Source organism: Sphaeramia orbicularis, chromosome 22 (assembly GCF_902148855.1).
Source record: "Sphaeramia orbicularis chromosome 22, fSphaOr1.1, whole genome shotgun sequence".
Classification (NCBI taxonomy): domain Eukaryota; kingdom Metazoa; phylum Chordata; class Actinopteri; order Kurtiformes; family Apogonidae; genus Sphaeramia; species Sphaeramia orbicularis.
The window spans coordinates 5681896-5696342 of NC_043978.1; the positions used below are offsets into that span (position 1 = coordinate 5681896).

A 14447-nucleotide genomic window follows, 5' to 3' on the forward strand; every position below is an offset into this window, starting at 1 on the left:
GGCAAGGTGGGTGAAGTGTCTTGCTAAAGGACACAACGGCACATGACTGGGACAGAGCACGATTCAAACCACCAACCCTTAGGTTATTGGATGACCCGCTCTTCCTTCTGAGCCATGGATGCCCCATTTCAGATCATTTTGGTCTTTTGGAAATCAAAGTAAGCAGTCTATAATGAAATCAAAGATTAGAGGTGTGGTTTGTTTTAATAGTGACTAGGGCTGCACGATTAATCGATTTTAAATCGAAATCGGATTTTTTAATTAGGACAATTTTTAAAAAGGGAAATCGTAAAATCGATTTCATCTCTCTCGTGCCTCCGGGCCGCGCGCCTCCGCGTGCCCGCGGGCTACCGTAGGCTCTTCCTGTGACAGCGGTCTGTCTCAGAAGTCTGTGTAATGACCGGAGGTTAAATCTGTTCATGAACCCGCAGTACTTATAGCAATATAAGCCGTGGCTTCACGCACGGATCCCGCAATTGAAATATAACTGCAAGCGGATCACTCATCTTCCGTGTCCCGGATCCGTACCGTACTGTCTTCTTCCGAACCGGGTCTGGGTCTCGGGGTCATCAGCCTCAGCAGAGGAGCCCACACAGCCCCCTGCCCACACACATCCCAGCTCCACACAGAATCCCTCCAGTGTGTCCTGGGTCGGTCTGTTCCACACACAGATCCTCCAGTTTAAATACAACCGCATGGAGATCACTCATATTAACCTGGTCCACGCACACACGACTGATGCCTGTCACTGACTGACACTGGTATCACTGCTGTGGGCCAGATACCCAGAAAAGAAAGAAAAAAAAAACTTTTTTTTTTAATAATTAATTTAGTCCTCTTACTTGCTAAATTTTTCATTCACAAATGTAAATTCTGTAACACAAAACCAAATTATTTATGTTTTGTAAGATGTTGAAATTTATTTAAAGCTGTTTGATAAATGTGGAAACAAAAAGGCTGTAACAACTATCAGTATTTGCTCTGATTTGGACATTTTCTAATAGTGTATTCCCCCTGACAAACTTATGTTATTTTCTTGTTGTATACATTGTTTGTGTACTCTACTTCATTTCAAAGATTTAATGAAGAGAAAAAACAAAACAAAACTGTAGGTTCATCACGTGATACCATCACAGCTTTGAGGTCAGACCAGTGGCTTGCATTGTGGGCTGCTCACGAAAACGACATGCTGACTGCTGTTGCCTTTTCTAGTTATACCAAAAAATCGAAATCGAAAATCGAGTTTTTAGAGGAAAAAATCTGGATTTTTTTTTTTTTTTTGCCAAAATCGTGCAGCCCTACTAGTGACCTGCAAAGGCCGCGCACATGTCTTCAGCAGTGCAAACAAAGCCGAGCACTTCATTAAGAAGATCCAGTCGGACAATCAACCCAACTGAGGTATTAATGAGTAGATAACGCCATAGAAACAGTAATCTACAAACTGTTTATGGAACACTACTCTGATATCCTGATACTTGTGGAGGTGCAAAATCAAAGTTATTTAATTTATTACATTGAGTTCTGATCTCTCTTCCCGTCTATAGATAATGAACGCTTCACTGGTTTAATATGCAGTGTTTGATTAAGTAAATATAGGCGCCTTTTTTGTTTGTTGGGTTGTTTAAAAATGGACTGAATTGTAGTAGCAGAGTAGACAGGTTTACTTTTTTGCTTTCTGGAGGTTCAATATTTGAAGATGGGGGAACACCTGATGGGGGGGGGGGGGTAAACTCTGATAATTGTTTAAGTTCCAAATACAGAAGAACCTGCGTTTTTCCAAAACCCATTTCTTATCTTGCTTCGATGCCTGGTGCTTATATTATGGCAGGTGATTTTAATTCCACTTTAGATCCACAGAGGGACAAAAGTTCAGGAGTGGACCAATCACATTGAAGATGTAGAGGCATAATTCATCATTTGATGAAAAAAATTAATCTAATTGATGTTTGGAGGGAAGATAATCCAAACAAGAAAAAATATTCATGTTATTCCAGTACACACCAGTCATATTCATATATTTTTCTGGTTTCAGCACAACTAAAATGTACAAAAAAAAAAAGAAAAAGTTTTTTATGACCCCATACTCCTGTCAAATTGTGCCTCAGGCTTTTGTACCTTCCAAGATGAACAAATCCAATACTATTTCAAAACAAACACAATACAAACCTCAAGAAGTAAAGCCTTCATTAGGGGACAAATACTCAACATTACTAGTTCTACAGCCAAAGAAACTTATAAGAAAGTAAAATCATTAGAAACATAAATAAAGAAATTAGAATAAGATTACTTCCAATCAGGTTAACGAGACACTCACCAAAAACGAATTCTGCTAAGAACACAATATAACACAATATCTGCCACAAAAGCAGTGTCAAGTTAATTACAACTTAAACAGACATTTTAGGACCTAGATAAAAAAAAACCTGGCAGAGTCCTGGCATGGCATTCCAAACCACTTCAAGAAATTTTAACAAAAAGCTGCATAGTTCAGAAAGAAGTCCACATACATCTGAATTATTTTGGAAAACATTCACATTCCCAGGATATCAGAAGAGATCAAAGTACAGGCAAACCAAATAAACGTGAAAACTTCAGGTCAATTAATTTTTGAAATCCAGACTTGAAAATTTTGAGGAAAATACTGGCCAGGAGACTTGAGAAAATACTTCCAAATATTATTGTGTACAAGGTAGACACGGCTTCCGTAATGTTAAAGAGATTGATAAATATACTAAATGAGGAAAAAGGGACAGAAGATACAGCAGTACTGTCTCTGGAGTTGAAAAGCTTTTGATGGAGTTGAATGGCCCTATTTATTTGAGATCCTTAAACGTTTTAGGGGTGGCGCCGAGGTCACCAGTAGGTAAATCCACCATTGCTGATCTACAAAGAAATTAAACATATGGGGGGGGCATTGTTTGTTCTTTGGTTGTGTCATGGAAACAATTAAAAATGTCAGTATAATAAATGGGTGAATTCAAATGTGCAAGTTTTTATCTCTGAGTGACTAAATAAAAGATCAACAATGACATGATCTCATCATATGACATATCATTGTGACCATAAAAAGCATTGGTGGTTACTATGGCAAAAATAAACTCCAAACATGGGCAACAGTTAACATTGAAGGCCTACTTTTTTTTTTGAAGAACTAGGTTCCATAAAGATAACATGAACATGAACCTCACTAATCCACACACCAGCAGGTGGCACCAAATAGTCATTCTACATCAGCAGTGTATGGGTACAAATGACAGTACAGTGCTGGTGGGAACGAGTTCCATATTCCTAAAGCTTCAGTTACTTTTTTTCAGCTCAGCAATGCACACACTGTGACAAAATACTGTATATTTCTGTAAAAATATTTATGTGATCATTAATTCACTTTTGAAAAAGGGGTACATCTTATCTTCCTCACCTACTCACACATCTGAAGAAGGGAAAGATGTAAGGCTGCAGCTAAGAAGTATTTCATACCATACTGATTTGTAAAAAAAAAAAAAAAAAAAGTCAGAAAATGGTGAAAAATGTCTTGCACACAGATCTTTACATTAAGAAATCAGAAAATACAGTACCATTTTAGACATGCCCTCTCATACTGTATTTTTTTGGTTTTGTTTTCATTACTGTCTACATTGGAGATTAGTAGTGACAACATAATTGAAAAAGTGTTGAACCAGAATATGTTTTATATTTAAATTCTGCAAAGTAGCTACCTTTTGCTGATCGCTTTGCACACTTGGCATTCACTGCTGACCAGTACTGTATATACACTGAACAAACTGGAAACCAATGTTTACTTTTTTCTTAAAAATTGACAGAAAGACAGATGCTGTTACATGTCGCTTTATAATATCTGTCATGTTGCTTCTGTGTTGACTCATGGAGTACAACCATGGAGTCAATACTGACAGTCTTAACAGCGATTGGTAATTAATCTAACCCCTTCACCTCTATGAAAACATCTAGCCTGTAAAGAGTCAGGAGGAGGTGCTGAAGTCTGGTTCCTCACAATTAAATTACAATTTGCTAAGAGTTAAGGATAAAATTTTTACCCACTGAAGCTAAAACCTCTCATGAGTGGTGAAGTCATGAGGTCAAACAAACAGGTGATTGTAAAATTAAATTAACTCTGGAAGAACTGTTTGTATTTCTTTCATTTTCACTGCCATGAATTATCTGTAGATATCAAAGACATTCTTTATGGATCCTTAGAAGCACAAGTATCATGGCAGTGACCTTGTTTGCTTGTAGTATTAGGCGGTGGGATTAAGTGTGGGGGAAAAAAAGCCATGTGTATGTGAAGTGTGATCATGACCCACTGTCTCTAATCTCTATCTTCATAACTGATCAGTGACTGAAGAGAGCCAACAGGAGGCAGCAATACCAGCGTCAGATCTGCAGCAGGAGGCTGCAGATTACGCTGACCTGCAGATGGATAGTGGAGATGGTAAAGGGCTATGTTTTGTACATGGTGCCAAAGGGCCGAGGTGGCTCATGGCAGAAAGGGCAGTTTTCTGCTTGGCTACACAGCGGCAGGCGGCTTATATCACCTTGGTGCACAGGGGGATGCTGGAGATAGACTCCATTCCTCCCCTGTCAGCCATCTCCTTTCTTACCACATATCTCCAGATTTCTCCTGTACCAATCTCCTCTGAGCTTTGATCCCTGCAGGTCCCTGTCTTCTCTATTCATAGTTTTCACGTGATATTACATTCTTAGAGCACCACCCATCTGGAGAGAAAAACAAGGAATTCTTCTGCTGCCAACTAGTCACTTTTACCAAGTTGTTTGATTGAAATGTCAAATCCAGGGCCGTGCAAAATCCATTGACTTTGTCGTGTTATTCTGTCATTTTATACACACACACACACACACACACACACACATATATATGTATATACCCCCAGCCTCAGAATGCTACTGCTTTATTTTTCAAGGATAATGTCTTTAATTTTGCTCACACTTATTGTTTACACTATGTTGTTGTTTACATTGTTCTGATGTGGATTCGAGTCAAGGAGCTGAGCTCCTGTTTTTAAAGTAGTTCAGGTGTAAAAACACCAGGTAAGGTAGTACCATTTTGCATTCACATTTTTATCATCTCCTAATTTTTATTTAGATATTTTAACATACATACATTTATTCCTTTTTTTCTCGGTACTGTTAAAATGTTCGATGTGGAAAACTACAGTAACGTTGTTGTGCATGGAAGTTATCTGTAGTTGGGTGAGGGACAATTCAAAAATAGTGATCTCACTGTCAAAGCATGGGGATATACCACCACCTTATGGAATGTGTACCAGCCAAATGAAGCTAGAATCAATATTTCAGAATAATTCCCACCAACAGAGTATATACTGGTGGGATGTGTAAGTTTGAAATATTCTGATCCAAAACTTAAAACTGCTACCAGTAATTCTTTCTATGATAAAAACGAGTTACCTCTGTTTGACTTCTAAAAAATAAATAGATATAACATTGAGCCAGCCTTTTGAACTGCTCTTTGAAAGTAATGGCTCCTCAAGATCCAGTGTAGTATGGAATATGGACCCCCTGGAATATGGACCCGGGGTCCTGATTCCGCAGCGGAATATGGACCCCCCCTATGGAAAATGGACCCCCCTCCAAATTTAGGGAATGAATTTTTTTTTTTAAGTTTTGAATTATAAACACATAAAATAGAAACAAAACAACATTTTGCAAACAAAATTTCTTTATTGTGTTCTGTTATTGTGTGATCTGTCTGAGGGAAGAGAGAGTACAAGAACATGTATCAAACGACCATCGCCGCCACAGTGACGTCACAATGGGAGGCCAGGCTGTACGGGGAGGTACGCTCATGCTGCAAGGCTTCACTACAGGGCCCAGCTTTTTTTTTTGTGTGTCCAGTACATGAAGGAGAACAACGCCACCTTCAGCAACTTTGCAGAACAGGACGACTACACAGATGTCAGCAACATGGCCCAGACTGGAGAGTATGCCACAGAAGTAGAAATACTTGCTGTGGCCAGCTTACTTGCCACACCCATCTGGACCTACTCACCATTTGGGGAGGAACACAGGTGGCAGTGCTATGTGCCACTTTCTGGCCTTCCTTCACCTTGTGAGGCTTCACCAAAAGCCATGTTTGTGAAGAACATGTTTGAACATTTTGAGCCTGTCATAACAGTGTAATTTGCCATTCAGTGTGATATCTGTGATATTGTTACATTTTTAACTTTGTATAATACTTGTTATATACCTCAATAAATATGTTTTTTTTTAAATGTTGTTTTGTTTCCATTATATATATATATATATATATATATATATATATATATATAGATATATATATATATATATATATATATTCCAAAAATAATAAAAAGAATTAACCATTCCCTAAATTTGGAGGGGGGCCATTTTCCATAGGGGGGGTCCATATTCTATGGGGGTCCATTTACAATCTCACACCGGCTCCCTTCAAAGAGCTATAAATCCCATCTCTAGTTTGAAAAACATCAGCCTAATTGATTAACCACACCAATGTATCAGTCTGACCCAAATTAGAATACAGGAGATATGTAAACAGCATTAAAAACTTTAGCAACAAGAAAAGCAGTCAGAGAGCGCAGACCCCCGCCAAGGCAGATCCCCCCCCCCCCCCCCAATCACCACCAAAATTTAATATTTGTTCCTTGTGTCAGTACTGCTGCTTAACACTGGCTTCACTCAACACACATGAGAATACACATGACACTAAATACTGACTCTTGGCTAAAGAAGCATTTTTGTTCAGTTTTTCTCTGTTTTTAATCATGCGTACATATTTCCTGTATTTTGTTGTTGCATTCAAGTTAAGAGGTTGATAAATTAAAATAAGTCTATGTAAATTAACACTTAACACTAGTCTGGGTGTGCTTACAGAATCCTGTCTTGAGGTATTGTGTTAACCTAACAAAATATTACTGTCACTACTGCCCCAGAATATTGACTAAAGTACCCTGAAACAAACTCAATTAATCTTATGTTTTGAAATAATGGTAGCTAATTAGCACTCAGGCCAAAAATCAATTTCTTGTCCTTCACCGTCTTACTGGGAAAATTTCACTATCAGATGTTTACAGCCAAAACAACAAAGCCTCTGTGTGGAGCTCTTTTACTTATGAAAGTATGAAGTTATAGCTACATGTGATTCAGATTTTTATCTACGAAACTGCTGCAGTTCTAACCATTCAAAATTTATGTTTACTGTAGCTATTGGAAATGTACATTGTAGCAGTGTTTTCTGGTTTTAATGTGGTTGTTTTCTTGTTAAAAATGTTAACTAAGTAAACTATCACCTCATGTAGCGCATGAACATTATAAGATAGAGGAGCTGTTTTCAGCAGCTGTCTGAGTTTGTTAGAAGATGTTCTGATGCTATATACAGCTGTGCTGTTGTCACGAAAGTTCTCATTTAGGCCTAGTGTGAATTTGGTGACAGTGGCAACTGCATTCTGTTTCACTACTGTCTCCTGATGTTACTAGTTAGAGTTAACTCTTGACTCCATTCATCCATCTTTTGAACCGCTTTATCAGACGTCTACAGGTTATGGGGATGCTGGAGCCTATCCCAGCTACCTATGGGCAAAGGTGGGGTTCACCCTGGATGTGTCACCAGTTCATTGCAAGGCCAACATATAGAAACAAATAACCAATCACTCTCACACTCACACCTATGGGCAATTTTACATTAACCAATTAACCTACTAGTGCATGTCTTTGGATGGTGGGAGGAAGCCGGAGTACCTGGAGAGAATCCACGCAAACATGGGGAGAACATGCAAACCCCACACAGAAAGGTCTTGGTGTGTTGCTGTGAGACGACAGTGCTATCCACTGCACCACTGTGCCGCCCAACTGTTGAATCACAAAACTATAATTAACTCCTTTTCTGAAAAGAATTAAAACAATAGATGCATTTTCTTTAAGAAAAGACAAAAGCAGTCTTCTTTTAAAGGTGCTATATGTAAGAATTGGTTCTAAGTAATCATAAAATGGCCCTGAATGTCACCAGACAGTAAGGAATCATGTTCATTTCAAATACTGATATCACTGACAGCAACAGTCCAGCCAGATATTCACATTTGAAAAGCTAAGTGTCAGCCCACAAGTAATGTTTATGTCATTTTGTGTTTTGGTCTGATGCTCCACCCATCACCTATCTCCTCAGTCAGTAGCATTTCAGCATCCAGGTTGCCAGTTCCCACTGAGCTGCAGCTGGAACATTTCTGATCATCATTACTAAACCTAAAAGGCCTCTTATTACAAAGTGAGAAACAAAACAAGGATATGTATAGGAGATGCTTTTGAAACATGGAGATGACTGAAAGTGGAGAAGATTTTGAAGACCAACATTGGCTCTCCCGTGGTCTCTCGTGGCCCGGGCCTGCAGTCTCACCACTCGGCAAGAGCCACTGAGAGCCGTGGCTGGGCCATGTTCTCTTCACCCGGGGCCAGGCTGCAGTCTCACCAGGCCCGGACCGAGGTCTCTTCACACTGGCCACAGTGTCGTCTCCCGGGGCCAGGCTATGGTGTTTTCTCCAGTGGCCGGCCGCGGTGTCTTCTCCTGGGCCGCGGTGTCTTGTCCTGGGGGCCAGGCTGTGGTGTCTTCTCCCGGGGCCGGGTGAAGAGACCGCCCAGGTGAAGAGACTGCGGTCCGGGACCGGGTGAAGAGACCGGGTAAAATAAATTACTGGTGTAGGATTTGTCACATGCCATGGTAGCTCCTTGTAGATGCTCATGCTGGATCTGGCAACCCCTAGTCTAGGGGGAGGCAGAGGGGAAATCCCGCTCTACAGTATTTTGAATGTGATTGCAGAGCCAGTTTTGGCCACAATGCTACATATGACTCCTTTAACTTTGTTGATCATTTTGACAGCAAAGGGCTTGGGTTTTCTTTTTGTGCATTTCATAAAACTCATATCAAATGCAATGCAACTCAGACGTAGTGTAATCATTATTCAGCTGAAATAAATGTGACAGCAGTGACATAACAGTATGAATGGTGCGTGTTGTGTCGTTCAAGATCACCCACAGGTCCAGTCCAGAATGAGAGCCTCAAGGCCCTCTAAAGACAACACAAGAATCATCAGAAGAGTTGAACTATTCATGCCAGAGCACTAAGTGGATTTTGACAAGCCCCAAATGAGGGTTTTATAAGGAGGCTCACAATATGACAAGCATGCTGTCAACCAGGGATATACACAGATGGCATTTATTTATTTATTAGGATCCCCATTAGCTGATGCAGGACATCAGCTACTCTTCCTGGGGTCCTCCCATTCCAAACAGCATGCAGAATATCCAGTATGGCAGATCTGCAACTCATATCTTAGCTCTTCCTTTTCAGCTTGTCAGCCACTGAGAAAATATACTGACAGGAGCGACACACCAGTTTTACTGCACAATATTTCTCATGGCAGATAGATGGGTTTTTTCAACATAGTAATGAGTCACCCACGATTAGTGAATATAGATTATTTAACATATACAACAAAAGACAGGTCACTTCCAAAGAACAAATTAAAACCACACCATTTTCTTCTCCACACTACCAACACCATTGTCAAGTTTGCTGATGACACCACTGTCATAGGACTGATTAAGGATAACGAGTCAGCCTATAGAGAGGAGGTCTGGAATCTGCAGCAATGGTGTCACAACAATAACCTGGAACTGAACACATCCAAAACCAAGGAGATGGTTCAGGAGATCCAAACAGACAGAGCACACCCCCCCTACATCAATGGTGAGGAGGTAGAGAGGGTGGAGAGCTTCAATCAATCAATCAATCAATCAATCAATCAATCAATCAATCAATCAAACTTTCTTTGTATAGCACTTTTCATACATGGTACAAGTAGCACAAAGTGCTTCACATCAAACCCCCCACTGTCCCACAATTGCAATTTTTGGAGTGGACTCTAGTAACAGTTAAGAGATTACTACCTGAGGACCTGAGGGTCTGAGAGGGCTTGTATGTTAAAAGCAAATCAGATAAATAAATAGGGCGAAGACCATTAAGAGTTTTAAAAACCAACAAAAGCCAATAAAATCAAATCAAGTTCCTTGCAGTCCGCATCTTAGCCAACTTCACCTTGTCTACAAACATGTCTCACCAGCTGGGGAGGGACTGCAATTCCATGGGAGGCTCCATGAAGCCCACCTACTCCGAACCCCTGCTAACAAACCTCTATTGGGCAGGACAGCACAACCCCCCTACACCTACACTGGCAGACTCCAGTGGAAAACCAGTAAACAAGTGAAGCAGGTGCAAAAGTAGGCAGAGCTTACTAAAACCTCGCCTTGCCCATCCTGCTCACTGATACCTGCCTACCCAGAGATTCATTTGGAGTCTTCACTTTCAATCTTTTAAAAAACTTTACAAAATTTGTAATAAAAAAAAAAAAAAAGAAAGAAAAAAAAAACTACAATTTTAATTCTAAAAACGTGTGTGTGAATTTGAAAAGAATTGGGTGAATAGTGTCAGAGAAATCAGTTTGACAAAAATCTCAGACAGATGGACAGAAAGACGAATAGAATTCCTGGTATATCTACATATCCCACCCAACCTCTGGGGATGTAGGGCAGGGGTATAATAAATCAGAGACCCCTCACACCCTGGACACCCCCTCATCTCCCCCCCCCCAAAGAGATACAGGACACTCCAGACAAAAACAGACTCGAGTACATTTCTACCCACAAGCGGTTAAATGTATCCCCTCTTTCACCTGATGTAGATCCTTTATTACCTTTTAATACATCCTTTATTATGTTGGATATATTTCTTCTATCTCTAGTACAGATTTTTGGCCTTTTTATGTTGTAGTATTTCTTTGTAGTTTTGTATATTGTCAGTATTTTCAGTATATATGTCAGTTCAGATTAAAAAGGGATGCAAGTGAAACTAAAGAAGATTAAGAGGCCAGGCAGGAGGTACAGGGCAGACAGCATCATCTATGACACTAATTCTTACTGATGGTGATTTTAAACATTAGCAGAAGTCACATTGTCTCGGTTAAGATGGAGAGATCAAATGGAGAATTGGAATCCTGGGTGTCTTAGACCTCCTTTGAATGGCAGCGTGATTTTGTGGTGACCCCAACCTAACAATATAGATTATTCCAGTTCCTTCAATTTGTTTAATTTAGTAATAGTGAAAGAACCAGATATGTCGGCTCTAAAACACCATGGGCCACATCCACAAACAAAGGACTGTGCTCATAGCACTGTGAACAGTAGTACATTTACACAATGTGGCCAATATTAAAGGTCCGTGCATTATATTTAGGAGGATGCAACTGTAGAAATAAACATAGCGTTCAGTTCATATGACTTCAATCATTATATTTTAATTACCTTAGAATTAGCTGTTTATATGTGCAAGATATTAACCTATCATGTTTCTACAGGCTTCTTCTTTTTGAGGTGACTCCCAGCGTATAGGACCATTACTACCACATCCTATGTTTGAGTGTGGACCATAAATAAAAACCCCTTAATCAACAAGCACAGAACAGATAAAAGAAACAATGGCTCTACAGAGGGACTTGTTTGTTTTTTGCAGCCCGTGTCGGTGGGGGAGGTAAGTTATTTACAATCTGCAAGTTCACCACTAGATCTCACTTAAAGTGGACCTGAAACACTGGGGAAAATACATGTAGTTTATATTCTTTGAACCTTTGGAAGTATATGGCACTGCAAAAATATGTTATTCACTTGGACTGATCAGAAAACTAGATTGCTTTTCACTCTGTGACCAGCAGGGCACAGCCATCTTGAAATAAGCTAGCTGATAATGTCAGTTGGTGGCTTCATCTCTGCTGTTAGGTCATGATATTACAGTGATACTATATTAACTATGATCATAGTTAATGTCGTAGGTCTGAGCAGATCAGGTTAAGATAATCTTAAGGGACCAGATGCTGTTCGATCACATTTATCCTGTTATTAGGGCCACTGGTCACAAAATATCTAGAGTGATTTTGTGCTGAATGCATGAATATTCACAAATTTACATCCACACTATTGGCACAAGTAAACCATGACCCTTTACAGGGTGTCTCATTTGCGGCTTAGTGCAGAAAAAGCTGTGCAACCCTTCTGTGGATCTAGCCTCTGAAAAAAGCCAGGTCTGTGATGACTGTCTGTTGTACTAATACTCCTGCCCCGCTGCACAAAACTTTGCCCCTCCTGCTCACTGATACTCTGTCTAGTCAGGGATTTATTTTGAATGTTAAATTAAAAATAATTTAAAACTAGATTAAACTAAATTACTGTCCTTTTTGAGTAGTTCAGTCAAACCAAGACAAACATTACTCTGACCAACTCTTAGCTTTGAATCTGATCACACTTTGTCTACTGAATTAGGTGAGTAGTCTTTGAGAAATTGGTTGGACATTTTTTCTGAGTTCAAATTCTCAAAAATTGAAATTCAGCCATTAAACTTGACACTACACCTCTCCTAGTGGTCAAGAAAACGTGTCAATTTGAAAAGACCTGGGTGAAAATTCTTTGAGAAATCTGTTGGACCAAAATCTCGGATGGACGGACGACAGGCTATAATACAGGATATAATAATGATGCAGCCTGTGAATTGTGGGTATTCCTTCAATTATGTTTAATTCAGAGGTGCTGAAATAGTTCCATCTGGCCCCTCCCCTTTGTGCTGGGGTAATTACCCTCGGTGATCCCCTGAGTGACTGACTTCTGCTTACGGCGCCTCAGGCCGCATTATCAGAGTGACAGCAAGACCACAATATGCACTGATCCTCCTGTGAGACACGTCACAGGAGTCAAGGACAGCTGCCAATCATGCCGTGTCAGATCACAGCACCCAGGATGATGCCATTTGCTCTACATGGTGTGAAGAACAAGTGAATTGGACAAATCAGCAAAGAAAACTCCCTGAGGACAGACCTCTTGGAAAACTTTCCAAGGGAATTCAGACACCACAGCATAGAGTACATCACAGTACAAAAAAATCTAAATTAGGGAGGAGAATAATGTGCTATGTAAAAACACCATATTACAATAACTTGAAAAATATCAGTTAATTATGTAATTAATATCATCTTGTAATAATCTGCTACATTTTCTAAAGGGCTGTACAACATGGCCATTAATGTCATCATTATAAAAACATAGTAAACATTGATAATTGTGGTAAATGTCAAAAGATTACAATGATTTCTTTCCAGTTAAAACTTTGATTTGTGGTATAACAAATCCGAGTTACTTGTCATTTTTGCATATTATTTACCGCCAGACCATGACAAATATTTGCCATACAGAAGGACATTTTGGAAATCTTGAGATGCAACATTCAAAGCAACTGTAATCTTTAATAATCCTATTTTCAGCAACAAAATGAACATTAAACTAGATAAATTAAGTAGGTTGAAAAGTTAGACTGCATAAACATCACATTTTATCACTAGCCATTTTCAGTACATGGGTTAAACACAATAATGGATTTTCTTCACATTTTGTAAGAAATGTGCATATTTTTAAATTGTTACGGGGACTGATGTAAAAAAAAAAAACAAAAAAAAAAACCCAATGCAGGCTAACATTGACGTTTTCAGCAGTCAAAGGTTCACTTGTGCTTTTATATCAACATTAAGACAAAAGTAGCTGTAGAGACCAGACAGCAGGCTCAACTTAGCAGCAGCTTGTTCTAAAGACACTGAAAGACATTTGATTTAAAGCTACTTGGTGCACAGCACAACCTGCTATCTTACTATGGTGAGATGATTCTGACAACACTTTCCTCTGGTTGTCCTGTCTAGCTGTCTAGTGCTGCTATTTGCCAGCTGCATCTTTCCTCTGGGAGATCCATTTTTCACATCACATATGTCTTAACACTGTGTTGATACTCTAAATGTTCAAAAGACTGTGCTCAATGATTGCACGTTTCCTTTGACAAACCCTGATGTCCTAACAGCACTGATGACAACATCTCCTGTCCAATTCCATTTGCCTCCACCTCTGAGCGCTCAGATGTTAAATCTCCTTTGCTGTCATCCCAAGGACATCCACCTTACAGCCACTACATCCATTAATGGATACTAAGCGCAGTTAGCCAAGCATGTGCTGACATCATTACAGTTGCATGAGGATGAACCTGAAAACCGGTCTGAGAAAACTTCCACCAGAGGTCTAACAGTCAGTGTATGACATCTTGTGTTTGAAAAATGATACTTGATCCACTGATGGTGGTGGAGCTCCTTAAATCTGAGGTCTCAGGTAGCAAACACAACTCCAATAATGCAGAAACAAAAACACTCTGCAGTGCTTAGAAGTATTAAATAATTTGTAATTATATACATTCATATGTAATGTGGCTGGATATAAACAGTAGCAGTGTTAGCATAAAATGTCAAAGGATTTTTTAAAAGTCCCAAAAAATAAAATGCAAA

The 14447-nt window shown here is 39.5% G+C and overlaps 2 pseudogenes; both read right to left on the minus strand.

Annotated features, from left to right (window-relative positions):
- LOC115413889 (SAM and SH3 domain-containing protein 1-like) overlaps window positions 1-14447 on the minus strand; it is a 171012-nt pseudogene that overhangs the window by 28220 nt on the left and 128345 nt on the right.
- The window catches only part of LOC115413379 (ankyrin repeat domain-containing protein 66-like), a 5201-nt pseudogene continuing 4584 nt past the window's right edge, over window positions 13831-14447 (minus strand).